We start from the raw sequence: 16,823 nt of genomic DNA, 5'->3' as shown, positions 1-16,823 counted from the left end.
GTTCTTGCCACTCTCACTCCTTCCCAACATCTTTCACTGAGTTCCTATGATCGTCCCAATGCCTCACTCCTACTCTCTTGTCCTTGGTTCTCTTCCTACTGTGCCACTGTCTTTCTCCCTGGTTCAATATGCAATGTGCAGGAAAGAAAACAGTAGCCTGTGTGGGTTGTGAGAGCCAAAAGCTTCTTCTTCAGCTTCCTCTTCCTGCGCACACTGATGCCTTGTTAGCAGCACTTCCCCTTAGGTGTCATTTCACAGTTCAGCAGCTGAGAAGTAAAGAAGATGGCAGTGCTGGGAGCGCCCAGTTATCATGGAGCCAGAAGAACTGTATCCAGCCTGCAGGCCTTATGTTTGACACCCCTTATCTAGTTTTCTCTGGTGCACTTTCACCTATAGCTCTTCTAGTTCACTTATTTGGAGATATTGCATAAAATGCCACAGTATCGTACAACATCTTGGGATGGTGTGGTGTTCTTTGTACAGATCTGCAACTCCTGTGGTCGCTACCAGTGGCTCCAACTGTTCATGTTCAGTGACTGGAATTACTAAGGGCCCAATCCTAAACATCCTCAGAGCCAGTGCTGTGCTCTAGTGCTGGCACTGGGTGTTGCACATCCATGGCACCCAGAAAGGAGGTGCCACTGGCACTGGGCCAGCACCACATGGTGCTGAGCCTCAGTGCCATGTGGAGGACTGGCCAGCGCTCCAGTAGCACCGGACAGCAGTGAGTAGTTTTGGGACAGGAAGGAAGGTGGGGAGTGGGTGGAGCAGGGTGGATCAGGGGCAGGAAGAGGGTGGGACAGGTAGAGCCCTGCTCCACCAGATCCTATGATCCTTGTCGGGCTGAAAAGCCTGACACGGAGCTCTTCCAGTCTGTGCCAGCAAAATAGCCAATGCAGACTTGAGTAGACCATTGCAGTCCCTTCCCCTGAGAAGACCTCCAGAAGCCTCGGTGAGGCTGCTGTATGCAGCAGTAGCCATTTTGGCTACCTGGCAGAGCTGCCGGCTTCAGGATTGGGCTGTAATGTGCTAGAAGTTGGTTACTGAGTGTAGATGCTAATTTGCGTATTATTTTTCAACTATTAATGTAAAGTGTTTAAATAGCAGCCAAGTATGCAAAGTTACATGGGTGACTTCAAATGGTGACCAGATAAAGGGACAGATGCCAGGTATCTATCTACAGACAGATACTGAAGAAAGTACATAAAGGTAGAATACATGTTTGTGCTGATGTACCTGACATCATTGTTGAAATGAGATTAAATAAAGAATATCCACTAAACTGGTTTTTGAATCTAGCTATAAATTAGAAATTAGCATTGATCACATTGTTTAAAACATGCAGGTTCAAAATCAAATTTTAATTTGTGGAAGCAAAAGTAATGTGCCTATGTTGTTTAATTAACTGTCTGGGCAGCACTGTTAGTTTTTTACTGCAAAATCTGTAAGTTGCAAATGGCTGCGTGCAAACTCCTCCATGGTGATGAATATGACCAGTGTATGAACTACCCATGAGCAGTTTGCTACAACAGTGGAACCCTGTTTGTTTTGCATTACATCTTCTTTCGCTCTACTGATAAAGTACATGGCTTTCAAATCATTGCTAGGGATGAATGTATTAAGATGGACAAATTTATTGTTTGTTACATACGTAGAAAAAATAAAAGAGCACAACTGGATCTTTTAAAGTTAGAAAAGCTAACTCCACATTTGCTTAGCATGATTATTTTTTGACAGCTTTCTCATTTTCATATTAGTTAGATAGTGCTGATAATTATATCCTCCCAAACGTTTAAAATTAAACCTTAATGTTAGCTATGATTTTATTATGACTTTTTTTTCCTTAGCAAGATTTCATGCTATAGTGAAAAAAAAAAAACCACCATGTATTTAAGAAATCTATTAAAACACCTTAAGTTTTGTATGCCTCATTAGAAAACATAGATTATAGGAAAATATCAGAATAGGGATGTGTTTGAATGAAGAATTTGCTTTAGAAAAGCCTTTGGCAATACATTTTTAATCAACATTATTTGTGGTTTTTAATCTTTTCTTGCAAAGCCCATTTTATCATATCGCTCTGCAAGCAGTCACAGAATCCAAAAACCTGTCTTTGGATACACTGTTATGGCTATAAACAGATTATTTTCTGTGACTAGTGTTGCTTGCCGTCTTTTATGAAACCATTTACAGTGATGTGACAATACACAGGTAGCCCCCCCCCCCAAAAAAAAAAAAAAAAAAATCTGGCATGAAAGCCTTTTCTACACATTGATCACTTTGATGGATCAGATGGGAAACGAAATGGACCTGTGCCCACAAACATTGTAACTGATAGTGTGCCTTCAGAAATTGGAACTTCATGCAAGATACCCTACAATGAATTGCAAAACACACACATGGTACCCAATATATGACTGATATAGCTGAGAATTGGCTAAGTATCCAGTATGTGCATCGCCCCATGTAGATCGGGACGTACCTGTTCATCTGTCTTGAGATGTGGATGAGGATGTGTATCCACTCCCTTTGTCTATTCTTACAACATGACATTATTAATTGTGCATAAATAGCCACGGCGTAATACAATGTTGAACGCAGTTGACCTCTGAATAGCAGCAATTAATTCATTTTAATTTGCAAACAGCTTGTTTTTCCTGAAATCATATGAGAGTTGCAACTACCTGCTTCAGCTGCTTCTTAAGACTTTTTTTAATGCTGTGAATTGAGTTTAAACATGATTTGTTTTCAAAAGGTTTCTATTTTCATTAATTTTATTTATAATGAAAATTAATCAAGAAATTAATCAAAAAATTTCATTATTTGAAATAATACCCAAATATAATTAGAGACAAGAGAGTGCATGTTGAGTGCAAGAAGGGGCAGCCCAGGATTTCCTGAGGTTTTGGGCAACATGCCAAATACTTGCCCCCCCTTTACCCAATGATATGTGAGCCTCTGCACCTACTCTCCAATGTTCTAGCTCAGCAGTCACTTCCCCTCTACATTACCTCATCCTCTTTGTTCTCCTCTTCCTTGTTAACCTAGGGAATGGAAGAAAAGGAAAAGGAAGAGCAGTGGAGGGAAGTAGGCAGACAGATATGGATACCACCCTCCAATCTATTGCCTGAGGTGACCACTTCACTTGACCTCATGGATAGGCTGGCCCCGAGTATAAGAATCCTAAGTTATATCATGTGACCCAAAATGTTCTTGATGATGCTTTCTCTGTAGCCAGTGGCGGACCTGCCATTCACTTGATGGGGCAAATGCCCTGGGTACAGAGCGTCGTGCACTTTTCGGACCCCGTGAAAGCTTTCCTGAGGCTCCCAACGTGGTTGGAAACTCTGCTTCCAGTTTGCCTGAAGCACAGTTTAAAGTGTCGAGGAACCTTCAGAAGGGGGTTCTTCCTGGGGTCATGCAGCTCCTTGCGCTCCAGGTAAGTGGGGAAAAAGATTTTCATGCAGGGGAGTGGCAGCATCCCATGGGGGATAGCCTTCCCAGGCTAACGAGTCCCATCTACCTGGTGGCTGTTTAGTCGCCTCTTACGACAAGTACAGCCAAACTGAGGGCCTATTCTTGTCTCCAGCCCCCAGGGGTAAGAATATATTAATGCACACCATAGTAGCTACAAAAAAAAAATAAATATCCAACACTCATTGTCACTATTGGTCTGATAAATGTTTAACCATAAGAATGCTAAGTTCAGTCTGTATAATGCAGCTGACACCAGTAACTTGGGGAGAGACCCTCGTAAAAAAGGTTAATAAGTTGTTTTAGTTTATTTACTATGGGGAGCATCCAGATTAGTGCATCTGTCATTGAGAGCTCCCTCCAGGAAAGAAGGAAGCCATAACCACAGAGGACTTCCACTCCCAGAGGGCACTCCCCTTGGCAGAAGCACTTGTTGGGATGCCATATAGGACAATAGTCCTAGACATGTTTATTGGAGTGTGGAGAGTAAACCCACAGTGAGGATTACTTCTGAGTAGCATGAGATTACTTCATAAATCAATTTCCTTAGACTTTGTTTTTACAACATTTTTGTAGGCAGACTAAATTTCTGACACAAAGTGAAAGCAATAAAAATGCAAACCTGCCGCCTTACTACTCTGCTCTCAGTAGTAGGGCTCTAATGGCCATATGGGTATGCCACTTAATACCTCAATTCCTTCGTCTAGATAGAGCTATTGAGATGATAATTGTAGTGTTTAAGAGAAGGAAAGAAAAAAGATTAATCCTTTTGGATGATGCATTAGTGAGAAATGGGTTGATGGTAAGGTGGAATGTCCTTGTAAGTGGGACTCCAAGTAAGGGGATTGAAAAGGAAGGAAAAGAAATAAATCAAATTAATTTTATTACACTCTTTAACAACCATTAAAGCTGTTTCAGTCACTCTGGTCAGGATTCCATCTGTAGTTCTAGAGTTGAAAGGTTAATTACTCATTTACTAAGCCATGCCGTTTTCTTTCATTTTTCATCCCCAATTATCCCCACTTATTATAAAACTTAAACTTACTTCTAGAATGTATTGTACTCATGCATTACGTCTCTCAGTTCAAGTTATTAAGTCGTAGATTTTAAAATAATGAAATCAGAATACACTTCAGTCATTGAATGACCACTGTTCAACATTATGAATATGACCAATCTGATTTCAGAGGCAGCTGAGCCCTTGGCTAACTTTGCAATTGAGCAGCTGTTCCTTTGGGGAGATCAAGATATTCAGTTTGTTTCCTGAACATACTGCATATCTGATTGGGGAGGCAGGAGACTCTTCAGTCGGAATAATGAAAGTCTTTGCTGTCACACCAGTTTCAGGGGATGTTGCAAGTTGGTTTACTGAAAGATTGGAAGTGTGCAATGAATAGCTGAGTGGCTTAGGAAGTAACCTTCTTAGTAAATGGCTTACTCATGAATTGTTCTAGCTGGACCTGTGTGACCACTGCTGTAGCTGGCAGAGCCTCTTAGTAACATCCAAGTGGGACCTGTGACTGTGTTTGAATTACCAGAGACCCAAAGGAGACTTGCAGCCTGATCCTGCTCTCCCAAGCACTACTCTTGCACATGCTGCCCAAGAGACGGCTGCTGTAAAAGTGCCATAAAGCACTTGTGATGGCCAAGAGTAGTTACCAATAGCACTGAGGCCTGTGCAGGTGGGCACTAGCACCAGCAGGAGAGGAACCGGCCCCACTGCTCCAGCGGAACAGGGGGATGGGGGAAGTGAGGAGGGGCAAAACTGGGTAGGGGGAGGGTTTGGAGATGGGCAGGCCCAGGAGGGGGGCAGGGGTGGTAGCAGAAGCTGCCCCTGGATCTTATTCCCTGCCTGGGGCCTGAAAACCTTACATAAGGCTACTAGGGCTGGAGATGACTGATTTCCCTGGCTAAACTCTTTCACAGCTTCTCTAAATCAGACTGAAATCATCATCATCATCATCATCATCATCATCATCATCATCATCATCATCATCATTATTATTATTATTATTATTATTATTATTATTATTATTATTACAACAGTATTTCTATATCACTTTTCAACGAAAAGTTCACAAAATGGTTACAGAAAAAAATCAAATAACGAATGGCTCCTGGTCCCAGAAGGGCTCCCAATCTAAAAAGATGCAAAAGAATGCCAGCAGACAGCCACTAGAAAAGACATTGCTGGGGTGAGGAGGTTCTCACATTTACTTGAGAGTCCCAGTGAACAGAATGAACTCCTCACACATAATGATTTCACTGGCATACCCTGCACATGCCTGATCTCGTCTGATCTCAGAAGCTAAGCAGGGTCAGGCCTGGTTAGTACTTGGATGGGAGACCGCCTGGGAATACCAGGTGCTGTAGGCTTATACCATAGTCTTTCGAGACTGAAGATTGCCAACCAGGTCAGGGGAGAGGTATGGGTGTGATGGGCTGGGAAACAGGGATAGGATCCAAAATGCATGACTGCCACTAAGTTCCACCCCCTTCCACCAGTTGTGGACCCGGTCCCTGTGCCACTCTGAGGCAGAGGACCACAACATGCCACCCCCCAGATACTTAACCAGTCATAACAGAGTCTTGCATGACGTTCCCGAAAGCCTTCTGAGGCTTCTGCAGTGCCATTAACTATACTTCCGGTTCTCCAATGAAAACCAGAAGTTCTGTTTAAGAGTGCTGCAGAAGCCTCAGATGGCCTTCAGAGCATCCACAGACACAGCGCGGGGGCTTCACCTGCCCCCAAAACAGCTCTGAAGGGCAAGTGGAGGTGGTAGTGGTGGCATGGCAGGTGAAGGTGGTGCCATAGTGGGTGTGACAGTGCAGCCCCCACAGGCTCAACAGGCTTGGTGCCTAGTAATTTTGCTCCCCTTCTCCCCCAGTACCTCCACTGCCTTACACTCTATACCATCTCCTGCCCAGATCTACTTTGATCTTCCACCTACCCTTGACCTGCCCCACCCATCTCCTTATCTTCACCAGCACAACATCCAGGAGCCATTGATGCATGCCCACAGCCTGCAACTATATGCATCAGCAGCCCAAAGCACACAGAGGCACCCCAGATTTTGCAACACCACAACTAGAAGTCATCTTTGTTCAACTGGAACAAAGTGCACTATCTATGGTGCACCAGTCACCATAAACAACTTGTCCAGGAGCAGAAATGACTTAACTCAGAGTCTGCGCGATTCATAAACCTGTGATGGCTGGTGGCTTCTCAGATCTGTGGCTCACCTGAGTGCAGAATCAAACAGAATGTTGCAAATGTTAAGAAAAAGGCATTAGAACTCTGCATATGGTTCTTGCCCTAAGGCAAGGCTTTTTAAACCATTAGGTGGTTTAAAGGACCACCCAATGAGAAACTACTTGCTCAGTTCTAACTGGGAATTTATGAGAAACTAAGAGCATACTTGAAGCAAAACTTGCAGAATTACAAAAGGCATGTGAGACATTTTGACTTTTTATATTCATGACCATAGTGACTAACTTTGAAAGGTAGTGGTAGAGGAAAATGGAAGATAAAGATGGGAAAAGAAGCAGGAAGCCAAATATTACCTTACATAGATCAAAATTCAGATAGAATTGAGAAGTTCAAGGAAATATGGAATGACCATTCTTGGTTGGGTTACATTTTATAGAACTGATTAATACAGCAGAGCATGGAGTTACCTTTCATTTATTCTCACAATTTAAATTAGGATCTCTCTTTCACACAAGTCTACTGTTCTTTGACTTTTTACTGCATTAAGTGTTATTATAAATGACATCTTTCTAACACTGTGAATGCAGGTTACCTTTCCCAAAAGTAGTGTTTAATGAGGTTGTCACCATAGCAACTTTGCTTCAAATGCCAGAAGTGTAACTTCTGAAATGTAAGTATATCTTACCAAAATATAACCATTGGAAATTACGTAACAAGTTCCATGTTTGTTCCTTTGGGTTTTTAACATCATTTTGCAGTCCCCTTTGATGGTGGATATTTCCATGGAGAAGTAATAACAATGATCAGTTACTTCAGAGCAAGATTTTGCTTTATATTTAATTGGAAGACTATATGGAAATTGAAACCTACACAATAAGTCTGAGCCCTCGAAAGATTATTATTATTATTATTATTATTATTATTATTATTATTATTATTATTATTATTATTATTATTATTAACAGTATTTATATACCGCTTTTCAACTAAGAGTTCACAAAGCGGTTTACAGAGAAAAATCAAATAACTAAATGGCTCCAAGACGGTGCTGGGGTGAGGTGGGGTGAGGAAAGATGCCTGCCTAGCAATGCAAATCAGTTACATAGACTCATTCCACAAAAATGCTGGAATTTCACCTTGTAAAGACACATATTGAGAATGGGTACTAACTGTATAAAGCTACTTTGTGGTAAGCTGTACCATCAAGCTATCTAGTCCAGAACTGTCTTTTTAGACTGCAGCAGCTCTCCAGGATCTCAACCAAGGGTCTTTCTGCTACATAATCCTGAAGTTGGTGATGCCTGGGACTGAATCTGAGACTTCTTGTATGAAAGCACGTGTTCTGTCAGCCTGTGGCCTCTCCCTTAATCTCCAGATTAAACAAGCATACTAAGGGCCCCATCCTATGGGCCACAGCACCAGCATTCCTTGGCTACTGCTAGCAACAGCCATCGCAAAAGTGCTGTAAAGCACTCCAGCATGGTGGTGAGCCTACTGTGCTGACGTTGAGGCCACTGCCAGTCAGTGCTTGGCTGGAAGAGAGAGAGATCTTGAGGTGGTGGTGGACAGGTCGATGAAAGTATCGACCCAATGTGCAGCAGCAGTGAAGAAGGCCAATTCTATGCTTGGGATCATTAGGAAGGGTATTGAGAACAAAACGGCTAATATTATAATGCCGTTGTACAAATCTATGGTAAGGCCACACCTGGAGTATTGTGTCCAGTTCTGGTGGCCACATCTCAAAAAAGACATAGTGGAAATGGAAAAGGTGCAAAAGAGCGACTAAGATGATTACGGGGCTGGGGCACCTTCCTTATGAGGAAAGGCTATGGCGTTTGGGCCTCTTCAGCCTAGAAAAGAGATGCCTGAGGGGGGACATGATTGAGACATACAAAATTATGCAGGGGATGGACAGAGTGGATAGGGAGATGCTCTTTACACTCTCACATAATACCAGAACCAGGGGACATCCACTAAAATTGAGTGTTGGGCGGGTTAGGACAGACAAAAGAAAATATTTCTTTACTCAGCGTGTGGTCGGTCTGTGGAACTCCTTGCCACAGGATGTGGTGCTGGTGTCTAGCCTAGACGCCTTTAAAAGGGGATTGGACGAGTTTCTGGAGGAAAAATCCATTATGGGGTACAAGCCATGATGTGTATGCGCAACCTCCTGATTTTAGAAATGGGTTATGTCAGAATGCCAGATGCAAGTGAGGGCACCAGGATGAGGTCTCTTGTTATCTGGTGTGCTCCCTGGGGCATTTGGTGGGCCGCTGTGAGATACAGGAAGCTAGACTAGATGGGCCTATGGCCTGATCCAGTGGGGCTGTTCTTATGGAAGGACCTGTCACTGGTAAGTATCCCTGCCAGGCGGTAGAAAGACATTTCTAGGCAGGGAAGGGCAGGAGAGAGTGGAAGTGGGTGGAGGGAAGGCCAGAGAGAGGATCAGGCTTAGGTGGGGGTGGAGACGGCATCTGCCACAGAATCCTATATCCTCTTCTGAGCTGTGGAGCCCTATGTGGGCATCCTTGGTTCTGTGCTAGCTCTTGAACTGGTGCAGCTCCTAGGAGACCCATTGGGGCTGCCAGGGCTTTTTGATCCCTTAGGGTTTGTTCCCTTACGCCAAGGAGACTTCAGCAGCTACTTCAGCCCCACAGGACACAGTGACTGCCATTTCAGCGTCACTGTTCCACATGGCAGCCTTGGGGCATAGGATTGGACTGCCCAAGCTGTTGTGATTTGTGCAGACTTGAATCATTGTTACATACCAGGAGTGGCCAAATAGTGACTTATGAGTACGTGCAGGTCTTTGACATACAATGTGCGGCTCACAGAAATATGTTGACTGAACTCCTTTTTGAATCACAATATAAAATGTAAATAAAATTTTCAAGCTTTATAATTATTTGCCAGGTGTAAACTGAGAGTCCACTGGTTTAAAATGTAAGTTTATTATTCACAGGGAGTAAATATATTTAAGAATTAAAATGCTTCTTAAATATTGCAGCTCTCAAACACCTGAAGTTTATCATATGTGGCTATTATGTGACACAAGTTTGGCCACCCTTTTTGTATGTCTTGAAAGTTGATTACCATTGTGCTACTAGAAAATATCAGCGCAGATTCTGCCCTTGGATGGGCAGACTGGACTTGTCCACAACTGTCTTCCCTTCCTGAGAAGTGAGGGATGTATCAAGATCTTCGGTAGAAGCGCAAATATTTTATTGTAGACTGACATTACTCAGAGCAAGATGGTGGAAAAGGGATTATCCTGTCCCTTCCATAAAATGTATTGAAAAGATAAACTAGAAGTTACACAACAGTTGATACAGTCTTCTGGAGATAAAGACTGCAACCTTAAAAAAAATGACTCTTTGTAGCAAAGAGTCAATCTTTGTAGCATTAATCTTTGTAGCAAAGGCTGCTGAGCTAATATCGACCAATACCATGATGATATTATGTGCTATATGATTTACGGTTTGAGCACCAACCTAAATTAAAGCAGAGAAGCACAGGAAGCCACAATATATTGAGTTAGACCATTGGTTTAGTTATTTAGCTCAGTATTGTTAAGGTTGATTGTCAGTAGCTCTCCAGGATTCAGGGATGTGTGTTGAGGGGAGGAAGGGGAGGCAAACTCTCCTTGTCATAGTTCATGGAAAAGAGCTGCAGACTCCACTGTAATTGTGCCTGTGTTCTACCCACTTTCCGACTCTGTGTGTATTATGATTTCTGCATGTGAAATCAGAGGGGAGGCTGCAGATCTCTTTCATGGACTATGACAGGGTGGGTCTTCCTTCCCTCACTCCTCTCACCATGTGTCCCTGACAGCATTTCAGAAAGGAATGTCGCTGTCCTGCCTCAACCTGAGGCCTTCTTCAGTCAAAGCAGAAGCTCTTCCATTCAGCTATAGCCCCTCTCTTAGCGGACAGAATAGTCAGTGTCAACTTCAACATGTATAAATGCAGCATAAATGGAGGAATTTCATAGTAATTATACAGTTTGATTAAAAAAAAATATTTTTGACATATATTTTACCATTACTAGATATGTGTATCAAATTAGTATGATTGAGGATGCTCAGAAATCCAAAGTCATATCATTTTTCTTAGAGGCGAAAGAATTTGAACTTAACAAAGTTGTGTTCATTTGTATCTGTGTTGGTTTTAATTGAACTGTTCCAACTCAAATACTAAGTTCTCTTTAATTAAAATGTTAATTCTGAATCCAGATTTTGAATCCAAAATTCAAGCTATTTGAAATAGTTCAAGGGAAAATCTCTTTGGAACTATATTACAACATCGCTTTCCCTGCTAGGCAGCAATCCTATATACGGATTGCTTGTTCAGTGGTCTTGGTCAGCCACTGAGCAAGAGAATCTCAACCAGGTGGCAACCAATTCCCAAATCACAGTTGATGGTTGAGTGCTCTTGCCCACCAGGTCCATGAAGCTATCAGGTAAGTGGAGAGTCTGGCAGACTGCTTTTTTACCCCTTCACAGTTTAAATGATTAGGGGGCCAGGATTTAGCCTTGCATCCTATCCTCATGTTACACTGGCAGACCATGAGATCCACTGGTGCAGCAGCTCTTCTGCCCATCTATGGAGGACTGCCACCAGTGCAAGGGCCAGAAGGTCAAACACCAGCAATGACACTGTGCAGACCAGCTATTTGTATGGTTGTGGTGGTGATGGGGAAAATTGGGGCAGGGATTGGGCCAAGGGCAGGACAGGTTGGATCTCAGTGGCACTAGTGGCCACTGAACCTATCCCCCAATCCCGGGCCTGACATGCCCTCTTCAACCTAAGAGACCTCTGCCAGAAAAAGAACTGGCATAGATCTGAATAGGCCCATATGGGCCAAGAAGCAGCCAGAGAGGTAAGTAAAATTTTTCCTCGCTTTCACCTCCTGGCCAGAAGAGGATAGGATTGGCCCTTTATGGTCCAATCCTATCTGGGCATTGTGCTGGTGGAACTCATGCTCCATCAGTGCAATTTTTTAAAAAAAAGTTGTTAAAGAGTACACATTTTAAATATATTCCCTACCATGTGTGACTTGAGTTTATTCACATGATCTTCAAAGCTTATACATGTACTTTGAAGGGGGGAAACCTCCAAATCTTGATATTTAGAAGCACCATTTGCTTGTTACCCTATCCTAAAATATGATAATTCTGTTGATCTGTTTAGTTTATGCAGAAAAATGTGTTGGCTCTTATAAGAACAAAAGATGGATGTAAGGAATTCAAGGGAGAAACCCATCTGGGTGTTTGTGTGTCTGCAAGAACAAAGCTGGAGAATATAGCTCAAGGCAGCTGAAGCTGGAAGGCATACGTTTGTAAGCTGATTTGGTATGTCAAAATACTGACTCATTCTTTGGATCTCAAGAGCAACATACCTTAATTGCTGAGGGCCAAACTGCATTTTCCTTTAAGCTAATGTTAGGCAGCAGCATGCTTTGTTTTTCTTTGTTAAACAGCATTTACAAGAAGTCCCAATCCAGATCAGACCTGCAGCCATGGGGGGGGGGTGACTTTAACCTATAGCCCCCACCAAGGTCCTGATCTTGATTGATCACTCCCCCCTCACATAGCTTTTATGTGACCAGCAAGAGAAACTCTTTTTAGAATCAGATCATCCACACTCACATAAAGTAGGCTTTGTTTTAGGCTATGCAATTCCAAGGTCTCTGATTTAGACCATTTCTGCCCAACATTGCATATATACAACAGGGATCAAATGTGTACACCTGTGGGCCAGGCAAAAATGGGTTAATCAAGTAGTAGACTTCATACCCTGAGTTGCTCCTTACTCACTGACCAGTGTACCAAAACTGATAATTTTGGAAGGGACAAAAATACAGGTTGTGCCTCATTATCCACTGGGGTTCCGTTCCAGAACCGATAGTGGATTAAAAAAATCAGTGGATAGTGGATAACAAATCAGCAGAAAAATAGCTTTAAAGACCCACTTCCAGGTTTCTTGCTCTTCTGTTGTCACCCCAGAATGCATTTGCATAGATGCTATACCGCATTCAGCCACTAGATCTAATGGAATCTAACGGAATGAAATTGTATTTATTTAAGGAAGGAAATTGGATTTTGGTGCGTTTTTTCCTTTACAAAGCATTTAAAGGTGAACCTCGGTATCAGTGTTAAGCCAAATCAGTGGATACCAAGGTCCCACACTTATCCTTCAAGATCAAACTGCACTTGCTCAACCAGTGCAATTGTTTAAAATCTTGGAAAAAAGGTGGGATTTTTAGGCCCTTAGCTGCCAACAGTGCTAGCATGCAGAAAGATTTTACAGAATGTACTTCCAACTGCCCATATAGATTGCTGTTAAGATTGCTGTTATGCATTGTCTGAAGATGAGTGAATGCCACATCGCTATGGGAAGCTGATTGAAGGTGTTCTTCCTTTGGTCTTCTCTATCATGAAAAGTCCAGGCAAGACAATGAGTAGTAAAATGAAGTGACAGCAAATATTACCCCAAAAGTGATAATGTTCAGAAGACAAAATAGTCAGGACATTTGAACTCACATCCCACATCTGCCTTGCACTATTTTTTTTTTTTTTAATTATGGTGAATATACCCATCACTTACAGCCCAATCCTACAGGGCCCAGCCACCACTGAAACATGCATTCCTCTGGCAGTGATAACTGTAAATCAGCTGTAGAGGGTGTTCTAGCAGTGTGCTCTGCAGGAATGCCAACGGGAAGCCGGAGCCTTCCCATCCCGTCAGTGGATCCCAGAGGAACCAGCCAAGGCAAGTAAGATGGCCTGGGAAACAGAAAAAGGGCGAGGAAGGGTGGAACAGGGTGGGGAGGAGGCAAAACTGGCTAAGGAACAGGGAGGAATGGGGCAAAGACACTGCAGGAGGGGTGGATCTGGCATTGATCTCCTCTATAAGCAGCATTCCCTTTCGCTCCTTGAACATGGGCCATTGAAATCACAAGCACTGGTCCGAGGAGAATCATTGCTTCCCGTTCGAAACCTTTCAACCCCCCCACCCCACCCCACCCCCACTGGATGCAGCACACTCATTTTCACTGCAGCTGCACCACCAGGTGGATTGGTTTGTCAGCCTCCATTGTCTTCTATAAATGGGATTGTGCCATAGCTGAAAATTTGTGATCAAGCGAGTGATTTGGTGGTAGGGTAGGGCTCTGCACCACACTTCTGCTGGTAGTCTTGTTCATTTACAAGGGAATGGTTTTGTGAATTCACCTTCAGCACCGAATGCAGCTACAGGGTTAAGTGCAATACCTACTTCCATTTGCATCTTGGCCTGGGCTACAGAAATCTGAAGTTAAATCTGCTATTATGTAGATTTTGTCTGTAAGGGAATTGTGTGATTGATGAGTTTCTAAATTAGCAGGAATGTAGAAACTAATATAGATGTAAAACTGATCCTTGCAAGATATTCTCAAAGTCATTATTCACTGAGTAAGACAGTAAATGAAAGAATTATATAACCATCAGGTTCTCTGGGCAAATAAAAATTTCCCTCTTTGTTTGCCTTCAGGAAGTGAATGTATCTTGTTCCTTACAATTGATTGACCTGTGGGGCGCCAGGCAATCTTCAGACAGGGGATATTTAATGATACGACAAAGGTGGGGAAGGAAGCTTCTCTAGCCGAGGGAAAGTAGGATAAATGGGGTTTCTTGTCTAAATGTTTCCAGGCCGGTTTCCATGTTAAGACAGCCATTCATGAAGGCTGCAATCCTCTTATTTGTAAGGAAGTCCCACTGAACTTACTTACCCAAGAAATATGCAGAAGATTGAACTGAACACTTTTTTTTGTTTTTAGTTGCAAAGATTACTATATGCACAGCAGATGGAATGGGTCTAATGAAAATATTGGGGAAGAAGCAGATAATGCTCTGTGACAGATCATTATGGCATGCTAAAGGAAAAGTAAGTCACCCCTCCCAAATGTAGTTGTTATAGCAGAGGCATACTTGTTTGTTATACACAGTGGTGTACTTGTACTTGTTTGGATCTTCCTATGCCTGTCTGTATACACAGTGGCATATCTAGAGGGGGTACAAAGCACTAATTTTTGCAGGTGCCTGAACACATCATGCAATCAGCCCAGAGCCATTCCAGTGCTGAAGGTTTTGCTCCCACTGCCCAGAATGGCTCCAAAGGGGGGAGGTGACGCTTGTACAGCATGTTCAGGCGCCTGAAAAATTTAGTGCTTTGCACTCCCTCTAGCTACACCACTGGTTTTACAGACAGGTGTAGGAAAAGCCAAACAATTTGAATAGAAGTAGGAAGCTACAATGTTCATGTGATCTTTGAAGTCGAAAAGGAAAGAGAATCCTTATTTGGTTACATTCCCCCCCTCCCTAAAAGACAGAAAAGTATGAATCTAAGGATTTTGCCTACAGTCCTCTGAAGGTTTCCTCCACTCCAGATCTATGCAGCTCTCTCACATTCATATTCCAGTAGAAGTCCCTGAAGTCAAAACCTTTTGCTAAGCCTAGATATGAAGAAAAAACTGAAAAGAAACATTTTGAAACAAGAATATATGACATGCCTCCAGAAAAGACTGTTGGATTCAGCCATAATATCTGTAAGGCTGTTTTAACCCCAATCCAGACCTTTACCCTTTGCACTACTGCAATCCCAGACTGGGCAGTTCAGATGCCTGAATTTTTGATCTAAGAATTCTTGGTCTGAAAGGCTGAGTGGTGAGATATCACACAGCTACTGATTTTAGCAAAGACCTATTTTGCCTTCCCATGTGTGTGCATGTTAACTAGCTGGCACAAGAGCTCCTGATTTGGATTGAGACTATGGTGTATATGTGATGTGATGTATATGTGGTGTTTTTGTGGGGGGGGGCTTTAACCCTTTCCCTCCACACTGCAGTCCCACCCTAGCCTCTGCGTACCCTGGGAGGGAAACTATGATGTATGTGAATAGCAAGTTCCTTCACAGGAAAAAAAATAGAGGAAGGCGAGGACATTTTTTATCAGCATTGGAGCAGAGACAGAAAGCTTAGGGCCCAATCCTATCCAATTTTCCAGTGCTGGTGCAGCTATTCCAATGGGGCATGCACTGCATCCTATGGTGAGGAAGGAATAACAGAGGCCTCCTTAAGGTATGGGAACATTTGTTGCCTTATCTTGGGGCTGCATTGCAGCTGTGGTGGGGCTGGAAAATTGGATAGGATTGGGCCCTTAAACATTTTAATAAACCATGAACACTATTTCTTAAATGTGGCTACTCTAGCCTTGTGAGGCCGGAATAGTTTGAATGCAGCAGAAAGGCAGTGGTTTATTTTCTTAACTTATTGGACATTTTCATGCTATGGAAGCAACTGTGGCTTCTTCGTATATTCGTGTATTCTGTAACAAAAGGCAAAGAGTTTGAGAACCATTAGCACAGCAGCTTCTTCCCAGTATACTGTCTCACTGCAATGGAACAGGCAGCCCTTCATTCAGTGCCCCGTTGACTATAGAACAGAGCGTTGAGTCAGTTTGACTAGTTAACGGCAGTGAACCATCTTTACCTGCTCAAAGACTCCTTGTTACACACGCATTGTTCAGCAGAACATGGTGACCAGCAGGAGTGATTCATCAACAGTTCTCTTTGACAGAACATTTTTTTTGTCCATTTCACTCCTAAGCTCTTTGCTCATTTATAACTATCTGTTGATTTGATCACGATAATTTTGCACATTCACCTCTTGAAGCCAAGATCTTTGTTTACTCATGGTCCCCAGTCAGTAGCAACAAACTGCTAAAGCAAACCAATTAAACAATATAAATTAAAGTCATAAAATCAAATTCCTTGCTGGGTTTTTTTTTAAAACACTCCATTCATGCTCAAATCAGCAGGGAATATGAATGCTGCATATGTGATATGAATTTAAGTAAGAAATGACTGTTAGCCTTCTTACAAAGCCTGAAGTACTAAATTCTTTGCTCATAGCAGGACTTTTTTTCCCTGAAGCTGAAGCCAGACTATGAAAAGATTAGAACAGACAATTTTGTGGGCAATATGCATATATACTAGTGTGCTGTATTTTATTATCATATTATATTCATCATTTTCCTTTACACTTTTTAGTGTGGCCTTTAAAAATTCTTTCTGTACAGCATTCCAAGTTATTATGGGTATCT

At 42.5% G+C, this 16,823-nt stretch overlaps 1 pseudogene; it reads left to right on the top strand.

Annotated features, from left to right (window-relative positions):
- Positions 1 to 5,734: 5,734 nt before the first annotated feature.
- Positions 5,735 to 5,850, top strand: LOC136638090 (5S ribosomal RNA; annotated as a pseudogene).
- The last annotated feature ends 10,973 nt before the right edge of the window (positions 5,851 to 16,823 follow it).

The sequence above is a fragment of the Tiliqua scincoides genome, chromosome 1 (assembly GCF_035046505.1).
Source record: "Tiliqua scincoides isolate rTilSci1 chromosome 1, rTilSci1.hap2, whole genome shotgun sequence".
Classification (NCBI taxonomy): domain Eukaryota; kingdom Metazoa; phylum Chordata; class Lepidosauria; order Squamata; family Scincidae; genus Tiliqua; species Tiliqua scincoides.
The sequence above is the reverse complement of the archived record's forward strand: the minus strand, read 5'-3'. Positions and strand labels throughout refer to the sequence as shown.